Source organism: Phascolarctos cinereus, unplaced genomic scaffold, assembly GCF_003287225.1.
Source record: "Phascolarctos cinereus isolate Bilbo 61053 unplaced genomic scaffold, phaCin_HiC Scaffold_4;HRSCAF=312, whole genome shotgun sequence".
Lineage (NCBI taxonomy): Eukaryota > Metazoa > Chordata > Mammalia > Diprotodontia > Phascolarctidae > Phascolarctos > Phascolarctos cinereus.
In genome coordinates, this window is record NW_027555847.1 from 253,972,035 (window position 1) to 253,987,908 (window position 15,874).

Sequence of the window (15,874 nt, forward strand, 5' to 3'; positions counted from 1 at the left end):
ACTCTGTGCTCTGCGCTCTGGAACTGGCTCTGACCTAGCTCTTCTCTCACTGCAAAAACAGACTTTTCCCACTGACCTTCTAAGTTGTCTTTGGCATTCGTGGATTGAGGAGTCTGGAAGCCGCCAGAGCTGCCCATGATTCAGTCTTCTGAGGCCTGCTCTAGGTTCAATGCGGCCGCGCCCATGCTGAACTGGGCTCCTCTCCCTGCCCTGCGAGATATGCCTTTCTGATCAACCGTCCAGACTGTCTTGGGCTGGAAAATTGTTTTACTGTGTCTTTTTGTGGGTTCTGCTGCTTTAGAATTTGTTTAGAGCCATTTTTTTGTGGGTATTTGGAGGGGTTTGGGGGAGAGCTCAAGCAAGTCACTGCTTTCACGCCATCATCTTGGCTCTGCCCCCCTCTGTCCTCCATCAATAACTTTTTAGAGTGCTATTTCATATGAGTGATGAGTTAGAAACCAAGGGGTTGAAAAAAGTGATGGGAGAGGAAATGGGGGCAATAATGGTAGATATTTTCCCGCTAGGAGTTTGGCTGTGAAAGGGAGGTAGAGATGGTATAGGATGATGGATTGAGGAGATAGTAGCCTCAAGTAAGGGGATGTTCTTAAATGATGGGGAAGACATGGGTATGTTTGTGGACAGCAAGGGAAGAGCTGGTTTAAGGAGAGATTGGAGATTTTCAGTGACAGCATATGATTGTGATGGTGATCTTCAAATGGAAGATGATATCAGGGATATAATTACAGGAGTTGGCTGTGGTGAGAAGGGTCATCCCTTCATCAGAGACTGGAAGAAAAGAAGATAGCTTGGGAAGATGATATGAAGAGATTTTAAGTAGCTAGAAGAAGTTCATGGCAAATGGCCATTATTTTCTCAAGAATGTGTTAAGGAGGTAGTGTGGGAGGCCTGTGATGGAAAGGTTTAGAACAGCTGCTATTGGGAGTATGATGATTTTTTTTTTTACTAGACCTGTAATTTCAGTGGTATAAGAAATTCTTGAAGGAGAGCCAATGCAAATCAGTACCTTCTCTACAACTTCAGACTTTTAGGGAGTTGCCACAGGGAGGTTACCAGTCAGGGTCAACTGTATGTGTCAGAGGCATGGTTTGAACCAACTCTCCGTCTACTACTCCATGATGTCTCTCAATTGGGAGGGAGAATCAATGAAGGAGGAGGAAAATTACAGCTTTATTTCAGAGCCAAATTCAGATTAGAGAACATAAATTTGTTGTTGATATAGCACAATATTGTGACTTCCTCTAGGGTCATTCAGCAGCATGTGAGCAGAACACAGTAGGCAGATGGTGGGAATAATCCAGGATGCAAGTTTGGCAAGACATGAGCAATAATAAGAAAAAGAGACAAAGGTTTTGCGACTAGCATACAGTTAACATTGAACTGGCTAACTATAAGTCGAGATGGGAAAGGAGAAAAGTAAAATCAATAATATAAGAGCACTTTCCCTAGTGAAATTTTCAGAAAGCAGGACCTTTGTGGTGCTTCTACAGAAACAGTTTATTCTTCAGGAAACATGATTTAAAAATCAGTTATCAGGTACCAAAGTCTTCAAATTTTGTATAAGAAAGAAAAGACAAGAAGGGAAAGTTGATCAGCTGACCTTATGTGATATCTTTAATTGAAGTTACAATTCAGTTCAACCCAATAAACATTTATTAAACATCTACCATGTGCCAGGCACTGTGCTAGGAACTAGAGACATAAATAAAAAAGAAAGACAGGCCCCACCCTCAGAGAGCTCCCAGTCTAAAGTCTGGTGGGGAGTGGTGGGGAGGGAAAGACAACATAGAAAAGGAAACTGGGAGGGGGAGGACATACACACCAGAGGAACCTGCTGGGACAGGTAGAGTGAGCTGTAATGTCCAAATTCTGCCCTCCACAAAGGAAAGCTTTGGGAGTTTATTGCCCCACCATCCAGCCCTCCAACCAGAGGGGAGAGGAGGCCAAAGGTTAGGGTAGGATTTGAGTTGGCCACAGTTTTTAAGTATCCAAGGCAGTCAGCAGCATGGTGAGGTGATTTAGAATCATTAGGTTATCCTGGGAGGGGCATATTATGCCATGATATTGAAACCAAGCAGAGCTGCAGATGGAACAGTGGAGTAAGTGACAGAGACTCCAGATAATGTTGATCCAAATGAGTTTTACATTACTTCCTTTCTTAGACTCTGGCTTATGCCCTCTGCCCTAGTAAGAGATACCTACTTGTTATTCTTTACTCATACTTGACTTCGCTCACCTATGAATCATTGCTTGGGCCATTACTTCTGTGTGAAATGCCATACCCTTTCCTTTCTATCTGCCAAACCATCTCTTTTTCTTCCTTTAAAGCTCCGTGTCATTTTCTTTTCTGTAAAGGCTTTTCAGAAAAGTTTCACCTAGTTCCCTGTTCTTTGACCTTTCATACATACCTCCTCACATCCTTAAATGTGACAATAGATGCAGCAGTGTAGTTGATCATAATGTGTAGGTGTTTCTGTCACATATATTTATGCATCATGGGAGTGTATTTTCCTAATTTCCTTCATTTACTTCCCAGCTCTTTCGTGGCAGGTAACATCAAGACAAAAAACTTTCTATAGGTGTTCCTTTTCACCCTCCACCAAGCCTTGCACCTGGTCAGTGCTCAATTTCAAGTTGTTGACTGACCAATTATGAGGGATTCAGAGTGATATAAAAAAGGAAGTTTATGTTTTCAGTACTCTGGAGTTGCTTGATCTGTGAAAAATTAACCCCTTTGATATTTAATTATGCCTTTCAGGAAGCTAGTCTTGCAACTCCAAACTGACTTTAAAAGTTGCCTCCTCAGAGCATGAAATATACCCTGGATTCCATCAACATCAATATAATTTTCTTTAGTCTCCTTTAAATTGTAAAGGGTGGCAGAACAGGGTAAGAAGAGTGGTATATTCTAGAAGGAGACTTCCCAGCAAGGGAAAAAATGACAGGCTTCATTAGTGACTCAAGGCATGGAATAATGCCTTTGGGGGAAAAAGATTTACATCATCTTCCTGATTACTCCCCACCTTGAGTTCTATGCAGCAGACTCCAAGGCATGGATAACTTAAAAGACAACACTGTCTCCCTTGCTGTGGCTGGGAAACCTTTTTTGAATTCTTGCTGGTTCTGAGAACCCTCCCTACCCCCAAGAATGTGTGTGGTGGGCTTTTTTTCTCTCAGCTAAAAATACTATCATTACTTAAATGAAAAACAAAACAAAGACTCAGCCCGTGACACACTAGAGAGGAAAGGAATAAAGCTTACAGTTTTCAACAGAGTATAAAATGAAGATGAAAGGGGATTTTCATTTTGGCAAGTGTGGTCATGTAAGATTGGTAAGTCAGAGCTCAGATGGGAAAAATGAAACTACACAATCAAATACAATGAAGTTCAGAGGCTTTCCCTGATTTTTCATCCCACCCTAAGCATCCCTGCTTTGCCTCACGTGGTAATGTATTGGAAGACTGTATTGAGACATTATCAGTGGCTAGTTCACCCACTTCATTAGTAAACAGGACCAGTAGGATCAAACTTTAATTTTATACGTCTCAGATCTATTCTACTCCATGACTGACCACCAACTAACTCTTTAACCCCACCAAAATTCTTAATAAATGTAGGTCAATGACATGGATAGGAGATGAAAGTGTTGTTAGAACTGTCTATATCCATTACTGCTGACATTCCAAGGGTAGCAAAAGCAAAACCTACTGTAGATTTGAGAGTTAAAGAATAAAGAAAGGAAAACTTTTCTGATATATCTAACAAATAGAGATGTCTGAGAAGTGGATGAGTATGTTACAAACAGAAAGACAGTACAATAGGAAGCTATAGTTGTCTTGGTGATAGGTAGGTATTAGTGAGTTGATAGAGGTTCACTCTATCATATAAGGTTTTATATAGAAACATCTAGAAACTATTTGGCCTAGATAGTATGATGTAGGAGAAAGACTATCAGGTTTGAATTTTGCATCTGCTGTTTGAATTTCACCTTTCTGTCTTGTATAACCTTGGGCAAATCATTTCACATATTGGGGCTTAATGTCCTCATCTGTGCAAATGAAGATCAGAGGATATCTAAGGTTTAATTTAAATTTGATTCGATTCAAGAAGCACTTATTATGTACTGTGCACGATTCTGGATGGGAGAAGGGGAGAATTCAAAGACAAACATGAAAACAGTTCCTGTACTCAAGGGAACTTACATTCTACTGGGGGCAACATGTGTACACATAAATAAATACAAAATATATGCAATATAAATATAAACTATGTGGGTGAGAATATTCAAGAAAGGCCTTAGGAAGAGATCCTTCTAACTCTAACATTCTATGAGTCTAAATTTCATAATTTTAGATGGCTTCATATGAATTGACGCAGGGCACAAGTATGACTTAAGAAAGATTTAATTATGAGAAGATTCTGGAAAGATGGCTGAGTAGGTTAGAAAACTTCAGGCTCTACAAATTATCTGTCCAAGAAAGACAGAACATGGCCTCAAAGTGAACATAGAGCAGCAAAAGCAAACAAAAGTTTGGATAAGGTAATTGTGCTCCAAAGACAACTTGACAGAACCTAAGGATAACCTGGACCTCCAAAACAGAGGTTTAGCCAGATTGAAGTGCAAACACCTCCAGGCTGACTCCTCTGCTGAATCAAAAGACTACAAGCAGCTGGGCTGCTCTGTTGGGGAAGCAGCCTTGGCCTCGGGAACTTTCACCACCTGTATAGTGTCCCACCCAAGCAGGGGAAGATTGAAAGCTCCTCCCTGGTGATGACAAGGAGAGAAGAGTACATGCTTAGTGAATACAGTAGCAGAAGGGTGGGGACCTTGCTGGCTGTGGGCACTTGCAGGAGAACAGATTCCCTGGTTTTGGTTCCAGAGCAGAGAGGACAGCTGAAGTTTGCAGCCACTGAAGGGACCATAAGGAGCAAGAGTGTTTGCATGTCAGTGTGGCTGGGGGCCAGAGTTGTGGCTTAGGGCTGGAGGGGAGTGCCTGAGTTTGGATTCCCTACACAGCTCAGAAAATAACAGTAAGAAGGACCTGAGATGGGCAGCTAGGTGGCCCAGTGGATAGAGCACCGGGCCTGGAGTCAGGAGTATCTGAGTTCAAATCCAACCTCAGACACATAACACTATCTGTATGACTCTGGGCAAGTCACTTAACTAACGCGAAGTGCCCCCCGTCCCCCAAAAAAGGACCTGAGACCTGAGGTGCCATTTCCTGTATCATGGGACTAGAACCTAATTATAATAATAAGCTGATAAAAATAAAATAAAAATGAGTAAGCAAAGGAGAAAGAACCCAACCATAGACCACTACTGTGGGGGATAGAGAAGACCTGGGTCCACATTCAGAGAAAGATAGTGAAGCTTAAAAGCTATTCTTTTTTCAAAGACAAATAACAAATGGTCACAAGCCCCAAAAAGAGTTCTTGGAAGAACTTTCATCTAGGAAGATGCTTCCATCAGTGCACATCACAATACAATGCCATTTCATGAGTTTTGTAGTCAAACAATTCATCACCTGGTGGCCAACGTTCTATCGAAGAGCCTCTTTGTGCTTAGCTAGCCTAGCCTCAGACAACAGACACAATTCATCACCAGGCTTACATTCAAAGCCTGTCCAATTAATCATTCAACAGGCATTTATTAAGAACTTACTGTGTGCCAGGCACTGTACTAAGCAGCCTAGTAGAACCTGCCAGAGCTTGGACTCAACTGGTACAGGATTGCAAAATACAAAGAATTAATAAAAATGAAACAAAGAGAAGAAGCTGAGATGTATCACAGAATTTGAGAATTGGGAGGAACCTCAGTAGTCACCTCATCCAACCCACTTACTCCAGCCTCTCCTTGAAGAATTTCAAAGAAGAGGAATTCTATACCCTTTGCAGCAGACTATTACTGCTTTTGAATAGCTTTAATTGTTCAGAAATTTTTCATAACATTTATTTTAATTTGCATCTTTACAACTTCCACCAATTGCTTCTATTTCAACCTTTTGAGGCCAATCAGAACAAATGTAATCCTTCTTCCACTTGACAGCCCTTCACATATTTGACCACAGTTGTCATATCCTCCCTGAGTCTTTTCTTCTCCAAGCTAATGTCCATGCCTGGTTCCTTAAACCGATCCTCACATAACAAATATGATAAAATCAGGCGTTTACAGATAGAGTTGTTTTCTTTTCTGTGCAAGTTTTTTTCTACCATTCTAGAGAAAATTGCTTTTCCTATTCCATTTCCTAGGCCCTAGTTCCCAGAAAAAAAAAATACTAAAATACCCAAAGGGATATCTGCTTTCAGCTATTCAGATATTCTCTTCAGTGTTGCAGATCTAAAGTGCCATATCAGTTCATACTGTATCACTCTTGTGCTTGTCATCGCATAAATTCACCACAGGGCTTCTATCCAATGTATGGGAGACCTTTATTAATTACTGGTCTCACAGAAATGGCTGTAAGCCCTTGGGCTCTCCACCACTTATCCGTCATTCTTGCCACATGAGCAATTCATTTTAATTTTCACTCATATACTGTTAACATCCTTTATTCCATCTCTTCTTCAGAGTTCTTAATTTGTTGTATTTTGCAGCCTGCTCTCATTTACCCTGCACCTTTCTATTGCCTTATGTGTGAAACTCATTTGTCATTCCTTAGAGACTGTAATGTTCCATGACTCACATCTATGCAACAAAATTGATGAAAAATTAATATTAAAATGATAGGGCCTTTGTTTCTAGAAGTTTGAGTTCACAAAAGGAGCTTTTCAGTTTCCTAAAGGCAGTTCAGTTCTCTTTTCTCATATTTAATTCTAGTCCCAACTCATTATCCCTTTGTGCATGTTCTCTCTCTGTCTCTCTCTCTGTCTCTGTCTCTGTCTCTCTCTTTCTGTGTGTGTGTGTGTGTGTGTGTGTGTGTGTGTGTGTGTGTGAGAGAGAGAGAGAGAGAGAGAGAGAGAGAGAGAGAGAGAGAGACACTAATCTAAAGATAATTGGTCCATTGACTTGAATGTCATAATCTGAGCAATAGGTATTCTTCATAGATTTTTTATCTTATGTAGATGGTTAGTTCAAACTCTCTTTAGTGGTTATAGGAGTTCTTCCAGAAATCTCTTCAGGTTTCCAGGGCTTGATGCAACCAGAACAATGTCATCTACAAACAGGGAGCTCTCTGGAAGACTTCATCATCCATAGGAAATTCCTCTTAAATTTGGACTCTGTGCTGAATTTCCTCTATAATAGTGTCAGACATTTTTGATAAACATACATCTCCCTGTTTTGATTTCTCACTTGATATTTATGATCACAGACTCATTCAGTAAGAAATAATTTTGTTTTATATCTTCCAAAGAATCTTGAATAATAGTATCTGTGGCAGTTAGATTGTATTATAGGTAGAATGCTACACTTGAGTCCAAAAGATCTAAGTTCAGATCCTTCCTCAGACACTTCTTCACTGCGTGACCTTGGGCAAGTCTCTTGACTTTGCTGTGCCTTTGTTTCCTCATCTGAAAAATGAGGTAGCTTGCTTTGACAGTTTCAAAAGTCCCTTCTTGCTCTAAATTGATCATCTTATGATTTATGCATGAGAGACATATTGTTGGAGATACTTTATGGTAGTGTTTTCTTCTGAAAAGAATGAAATAAGCATGAATCTCTTTTCTACTTCTTCTACAAGAACATTTAAGACTGATTACATGTGGTACTATCCTTGGTGAAGAAAAATTTTTGCAGAATTTTCCCTTTTCCCTCTATATCTTGTTCCCCTTCCATTTTCACACTTGAATGCCCTAGTGATTTCTTTGTTTAGTTGGGACTCTCGCCAAGAACCCTTGACCTGATTTTACATCATACTGCTTCTCTCTGTTTTATGAAGCAACATTACTAATACTCTTAGGTCACCCTTTTCCATCCTCTCCAACTTAAATGGATCTGTGATCTCATTGATTGAAGAGTCCTATTCAGTGGTACAGATCACACCTCATCTATGCCTGACCATCGAAGAGACTTTATGCCTTCCTCACTTTCCCCCAGCATCTTGAAGATACAAGAGAAGAAAAACTGCTTGTTTGGTTTCATTCACTCTTGGAATGTGAGCAGCCCATCTTCCATCCTATCATCCAATTCTTTCATGTTATCCTTTGCTCATATTCTTTGGAGATCTTTGTTGGTTGGATATTGCAGCATTTTTACAGACACAGTGTGCCTTTCCATTGAACTCTGTGTGATAGTTATCTTTGGTTCTTCATGAGAAAAGTCAGGTAAAATGTTAGTATTGAAAAAATGGTACTTTGCTTTCATGAGAAGCTTCAGATCAGTGAAAGAACCTTATGATTTCTCAAAGGCAATCCAGCGCACTCTTCTCTCGTTTAATCCTGGTGCTATCTGTACTTGCTTACACTTGCTGTTGGAGAAGCTCTGTAGGAAATAGATCCATATGCATGTTGAAATTTGCATAATAGACATTCTCCATCCACTTGATGCTTCTTTGTGGATGGATAGGTAAAACTCCTTTGAGTGATTACAGATCTCTTCCAAGAGGCTCTGCAGTGTTCTGGAACTTGATGAAATTAGTACTATATCTTCTGTAACAGGAACATCTATCTGAAGGACCTCATCATCCATAGGGAATTCTTCTTCAACCTGAACTCTGTTGACTCTCCTCCATCATGGTGGCAAATGCTTTTGGCAAGCATCCATCTTGCTGTTTTATGTTAAACCTGGTGTTTATTATCAGAGGGTCATTAAACAAGGTTATTTCTGGTCTTTTATTTTTTCAAGCAATTTTGAATGATTTTTATGTAAGGATGGGAGGCATCATAAAAGTCTGCATGTTGGATTTTGGGTTTTCTTGGATCCAGTGCTTTTTCATAATCAACAGTAAGATTATATATTCTCTATATCTTGCAGTTGATTGTGAAATGGCAAAGATGAGGTCCATTGTTTAATATCACTTCAAAAACCTTCTTGTTCCTTACTAATGCTCTTGTTGAGGAAGCCCTCCTTTCATGTATAGATGACTCTCAGAATTCTTTGTACAGATAAGATAGGCATATAGATCAGTAGATATTGATATCCTTTTGGTCACATTTTGTCCCTTAATGACTTCACTATTGTGTTCCCTTAAGCATAGATCATATTATATGCAAATATTTAATATAAAAAATGTAAATGTGTATATAATATGTATGTATACATGGCACATATATATGTAACACAATCTAATTTGACTGCTTTCCGGTATTTGTTCTCTTTAGTGCCCATTTCTATCTCCTCTGTAATAAGCACATCAAGGTCCATGATGTTAGATTATAAGCACGGTGATTCCATGCTTGATAGAGAAAAGTTGGTTAAAATGGTTTCTATAATTTTTTCTCTATTTTTCTTCTCTTGGTATTCATCATTTTTTTCATCCTTGAATGCCCATGAGATGAATGTGCTTATGTTAATATTTATTAAGGCTTTTTAAAATTACATTTTATTTTTTCAATTAATAAGCATTTCTTTTCCTCCTGTCTCCCTCTCCTCTGCCCCTGGGGAAAGAAAAGAAAGAAAAACAAAACCATAGCAAAAATACATAAAAAGTAAAAAAATTTCTACATTGGCCATGTCCAAAAATGTATATATCTCATCCTGCATATTGAGTATATCACTTCTTTGTTAGTAGATGGCTGTTGTCCTTCAACATTGGTCCTCTGGAGTCATGGATGGTCATTGTGTTGGTCAGAGTTCTAAGTCAAGGCAATAAGCATTTATTATGTCCTGTGCTATGTGCTGAGGATACAAACAAAGGCAAAAAGCAATCTCTGCTATCAAGGATCTCATAGTCTAATGGGGAGGCAACATGTGAAAAACTATGTACAAACAAAATAGAGAACAAATTGGAGGTAACAATAGAGGGGAGGCACTAACATTAAGGGGGATCAGGGAGGGGTCCTTGTAGAAGGTAGGATTTTAGCTGGGCCTTGAGGGAAGCCAGAAAATAGCAATGAAGGAGAGAGTTCCAAGCATGTAGGACAGTCATTCAGAGTGCATTGAGTTGGGAGATAGAGTGTTAAGTGCAAGGAACAGCAAGGATGCCATTGTCACTGGATCACAGAGAATGTGGAGGGGAGTCTTTCAAAGTTGTTCATGTTAAAAATGTTGTTATTGTAGGAACTGTCCTCCTGGTTCTGCTTACTTCACTATATGACTGCAATTAATAAAAGCAGGTTGAGTTAGATATCTTGAAAAGCTTCTTAAAAAATTGGTTTTATATGGAAGGCTGAGCCAAGATGGCATAGTAGCAGGAAATGTAGTTCATTTCCTCCATACCCCCAAACAGATCTAGAAAATGCACAAGGCTGAATCCTGATGGAGAAGTCGATGAAAAAGTCACAGTGAATCATTTTTTCAGGACTGGTCAGTATAGTCAAACAGACAGAGTTTTGTGGACAATAGAGATGAGGTCTGGCCAGGAGTGCATTGTGCAAAGCATTCCAGCCAAAGGAGGCTGTGAGCCAGGGTAAGAAGGGGTTGGTCCCACATCCAGCATGGAAGAGCCTGTACCTATTCAGGGTGCAGGAACAGGTGCCAGCTAGCAACTTTATTACCCACTACTCAGTTTGAGGTTACAGATTCAGGGCATGAAGAAGATACCTGTTCCCAGGGGAGGCTTGCCAGGATAAGGAGTGGTAGCAGGTCCTGGAATTTGTCCTAAGAAGAATGAGTTCAGAAGCAAACAATAGCGGTGCAGCTCAAGAGCAGTGCAGGGTATCAGTTCTAGCTTTTAGCCCAGTTTGAAGCCTGCAAAGGAATAACCAGGGCGACCAAAAGGGAAATCTACAGTTTGGTCACTGAACCAGCAGAGCTTTCCAATTAGTTAATAGTAGATGAGTCTAGCAGCAGTCCACTGTTTCTTAGACCCACACCTAGGCCAGGAATTTGCAGAGCTCAGACCAGAAGGAAGCAATTAGATTTGTCCTGGATCAGATAGACCACTTTGGGAGAACTGAAATCTTGCAGCCTGAGCTATTACTGAGAGTCTAGAATAACGCAACACTTAATATACCAAGAAAGAAGCAACAGAACCAGAAATGTACAGAGCCTGGCCTTAGCATAAAATCTGAAGTCAGGAAATAAGCTGGAAGAATTAGTAAACAAATAAGGAATTCCACCAGAAAGAAGTTAGTATGGTAAAAGGGGCTCTCAACACACCCAGAAGAAGAGAATGACTCCAGATCATCCACAAGCAGTGCCTCAAAGCAAAACAAAGGTTGGGCAAAAATTCAAATAGAATTTCTGGAAGAGATGAAACGAGATTGAAAAAGAGTTAAAATGTGAAATGAAATGAGAGTGCAAGAAGAAAAGTTGGAAAAGAAATGAAAGCTAAAAAATAATTGGAAAAGGAATTACTAGCTTGGCGTAAGAGGTATAAAATCTTAGCGAAACAATAAGCTCCCTGAAAATGGGCATGGACAAATAGAAGCTAATAATGCCATGAGACAACAAGAAATATTGAAACAAGAGACAGAAAAAAATAAAAGGTATCCATTAGCAAAAACAACTGATCGGAAAAGAATTGTAGGAGACGTGTGCATATACATATGCACACACACATAATAATAATTATTATTATTATTATTGGACTACCTGAAAATCATGACCAAAAATGTAGCCTAGAAATCACATTTCAAAAAATCATAAAAGGGAAACCCCTCCAAATACCTGTAAAAAATGGCTCTAAAGAAACTGTAGAGCAGTAGAACCCAAAAAAACCCAGAGTAAAACAAATTTCCATCCCAAGACAACCTGGATGGTTAATTGAAAAGGTCTTTTGCACCAGGATGGGAGAGGAGCACAGTTCAGCATGGGTGCAAACCTGGAGCAGGCCTCGGCAGTGAATCACGGGCACCTGTGGCAGTTTCCAGACTTCCCAAACCACAAATGCCAAAACAACTTAGAAGGTCAGTAGGAAAGGTCTGTAACCATGGTGAGAGAGAAGCTCGGTCCCAGCCCCAGTCCCAGAGCAGCCCTGGGGTGGCAGCTGCTTCCAGAGCTCTCAGCCCACAGACTAAGGGGGAATCGAGTGGCTGATCAGAGGGGGTTGCAGGGATCTCTTAGCTGGTGCTGAGGCAGGAATCTCTTGCTTTGCCTGTGCTTGGATCTGGGTCACAGTTGTAGGTGGCGGTCCTGGGGCGAGGAGGATAGAAAGGAGAGCAGATTGGGGGAAGGGGATATTCAGAATGTACTCCATCTTGGGGTGGGGGGAGAGACAAGATGGGGAGAAAATCTTGTGGAAGTGAATGTTGAAAACTAAAAAGAAATAAACAAATCATAAAGGGAAACTTCCATGCCTCTTAGAACCGAGGGCAAAGTGGAACTAGAATGGATCCACCAGTCACTTTCATAAAGAAACCCCAAAATGAAAACTTCCATGAACATTATAGCCAAAATCTAGATCTTCCAGGCCAAAGAAAAAAAAACACTGCAAGCAGCCAGAAACAAAAAAAATTCAAGTACTAAGAAGCTACGATGTAGATAATACACAGTTCAGCAGCTGCCAACATTAAAGAGAGAGAATTTGTAATATGATATTCCAGAAGGTAAAGGATACAAGCAAACAATTAAGAATAACTTAACAAGCACAACTTGAGTATAATACTACAGGGAGAAAATGGACCTCTAATAAGGTGGAAGACTTCCAAGCATTCCTGAGAAGACCCAGAGTTTTGTAGAAACCTTCAATTTCAGACAACCATAAGGAACTAGACAAGGATAAACTGCTTACATTCTAATATGGTGAGATGATACATGTGTCCTCTTTAAATCCTATCATCTTCAGGGGTCATAGAAGTATTTTAATTAGACAGAAAACCTGGGAGTGTTTCTGTTAGGTCTTGATAATCTTAAAAGATAGGAGAATGGAATACATTGGAGGGGAAGGAAAAGGAAGGTTAGAGAAAATAATCATGTTATCTCATATAATCCAGATGGGCAAATACAAGTCAATAAAAACAATCTGGAAAGGGTGAGGGGGCATGACTGATACTTCAGTCTCACTCTTATCTGAACTGCTTTGAGAAAGGAAAAACATACAGAGGTGGGTACAGAAATGTATTTTACTCAACAGACGAATAGAAAGGAAAGAGAAGAAAGGAGAATTAGAGGTATAGTAGATTAAGGGAGGATTTAGTTCTAAGGAAAACAAATTCTAAGGATGTACTGTAAAAAAATATTTATAACTTTTTTTGAGGTGGCAAAGAATTGGAATCTGAAGGGATGCCTATCATTTGGAGACTGGCTAAACAAGTTATGCTTTATAATATGATGGAATACTATTATGCTGTAAGAAATAATTAAGGGGATGGTTTCAGAGAAATCTCAGAAAACTTATATGAACTGTTGCAGTGTGAAGTGAGCAGATCCAGACCAATTTATACAATAACAACAATACTGTAATACAAACAACTTTGAAAGACTTAGTAAATCTGATAAACATAATTACTAATGACTGTTCTTGAGGACTAACGATGCAAACATGCTATCCATACCCTGACAGAGAGGTGAAAGTCTCAGAATGCAAAATGAGACATATGTATGTATAGGAGTGGGTGAGAGGAGGAACATGGCCAATGAGGAAATTTGTTTTGCTTGACTATACATGTTTATAATAGGGGCTTTATTTTTACTTTCATTTTTTGTTGTGTTGGGTTGGGAGGGAAAGAAGATAGATTTTTGCTAATTGAAAATATATAATTTAATTTTAAAAAAATAAACTAGCTTTATATTCTGCTCCTCTCTACTTTATGATACGTTGCTCATAATTATCTTTCATCTTTCTTCATAATATTTTACAAATGAGTTTATATTCTAGCCTCATGTTGCCTTTGACATCTGTCTTATTGCTAAAGAAGCTGAATCCTATCAATCTTGACATTAGTGCTATAAAGAAACTAGGAGAAATGGAGAACTGGGAGAAATCCATCTAAACAGAAGGATAGTTCCTGGAGAGGCAAACAAAAGAAGTAGAGGACTGGGTTTTAGCATATACCCAAAGGCAATAAGAAATATCATGTCATGGCATACTTATTCATCATTTCATGTAGTACTAATGATAAATACATGCATTTCTCCCCTGAAAATAACTGTAGCTTCTGTGCCAACATTAGTTGCTAATGGTAGAGAAACTCTATGAAGAACTTGGTAAGATCCTCCAGATTAATTCAACATATATTTTAGTGCTTGATGACTTCAGTGCAAAAAGAGGAAAAGGTAAGAATGGCTAGAAACATATGGGAAAATATAGTTTAGGAAGAAGGAATAATAAAGTCCAAACGCTTGTAGATTATGCAAAAACCTCATGCTTCTTCTATGCCATAAACACTTTCTTAGAAAAGAGCATTGGTGTGGCTAGGTGAGTATCAAATAATACCAAGAAGGACAAAATAGGTTACATTTTGAAAGAAAGGAAAAAAAATTGTTTTTGATGTATGAATTATCTTTGAATCAGCTGTCTGTGCACAGTTAGACCTTCAGTCATTAGAACAACAATCAGAATTATTAGAAAAAGAAAAAATCAGAAAGAAATAATAATGAGAAAAAGATGTGAAATACAGTTAAAATGCCTTCACTCCGAATTACCTGAAGAAGCAATCGAACTCAAAAATAGGAAATGGAAAACAGAAATGACATTGATAATGACTGTAATCGTTTCCTGCATAAGATTTTTCAAGACAGTTTACATTCTAAACTGGTATTGCTTTTGGTTGCTATCTCTTTTCCCATAGGAGGTAATTCATGGACTTTCTGACTACGGTGCTTTCTAGGTTCTTTTGGTAACTTAGCTATGAAAATTTACATATAGTTAAAAAATGATTTTCAGTGGCTAAACTTCTGAATGAAATTATTATAGTTTATTGTCTGCCCTCTATTGTAGCTCACTGTCTACTTTTTTGTTATCAGAAACTAATTTGAATAGATTAGAATTGACCTATTTTAATAGTATGCCTTATCTTTTCCTCATTTTTATTCTCCTAGCTTTGTATTGATTTTAATCTTTGCTTTATTAGGTCAGTGATCTGATTGTACAAAGACAGCTAATTCTTACATGAGCAATAATTCATTTCCTGTCATAAAATACAATCAATTTCATTTTTTGTTTGTTATGTTCAGTGCCTACCAATTCTTTTCTTAAAGAAAATATTCATGATATAAAGCATATTAGCTTCCATGAGCCTTTGTAATCTGTAATCTGTGAGCCTCTGGCATCTCTCAAACCTTATTACTGATCCATGTTTTCTAATTTATTTTCCTTACCTGTTCCTCCCTTAGCATTCAAGATAATGAACATCAGTGTATATGTTGATTTAATTTGGAGTATCTTACCAAATACTTCATAAAATTTCTCTGCTACATCATTCTCTGCAATGGATGCCAGTGTATATGCTGCAATTATTTTAATGGTAGTCCTTTAGAATTGTTGTTTCAAACTCAAATAGAAACTGAGCCACTTAATTGCATGTAAAGATCCCTGTAGGCTACAAATTGACTTAGAAAACCTATACATACATGAACATTATCTTTGCTCTATTGTATTTTTATTTATTTTGTTAAATATTTCATAATTATATTTTAATCTGGTTCCAGCTACACTCGGGAGTGTTGCAGGCTGTGTGTGATACCTTTGCTTTGGAAAATCCTTATGTGAAATGTAATACAAGATCACCACGTCCCATAAAAATGATGTCTCTTACCATTTTGGGGCTCTCTATAAAATAGATGTCAAATTCTCTATTTTCCTGTCCATAGAGACCTGTTGGCCATTCTTCCATTTAGCTGCAATTTCCTGCTTTCTTATAGTTTTGTGTATATTAA

At 38.6% G+C, this 15,874-nt stretch overlaps 1 protein-coding gene across 1 annotated transcript in view; it reads left to right on the plus strand.

Moving 5' to 3' along the window:
* The window catches only part of AOPEP (aminopeptidase O (putative)), a 498,190-nt gene that overhangs the window by 263,739 nt on the left and 218,577 nt on the right, over nucleotides 1-15,874 (plus strand).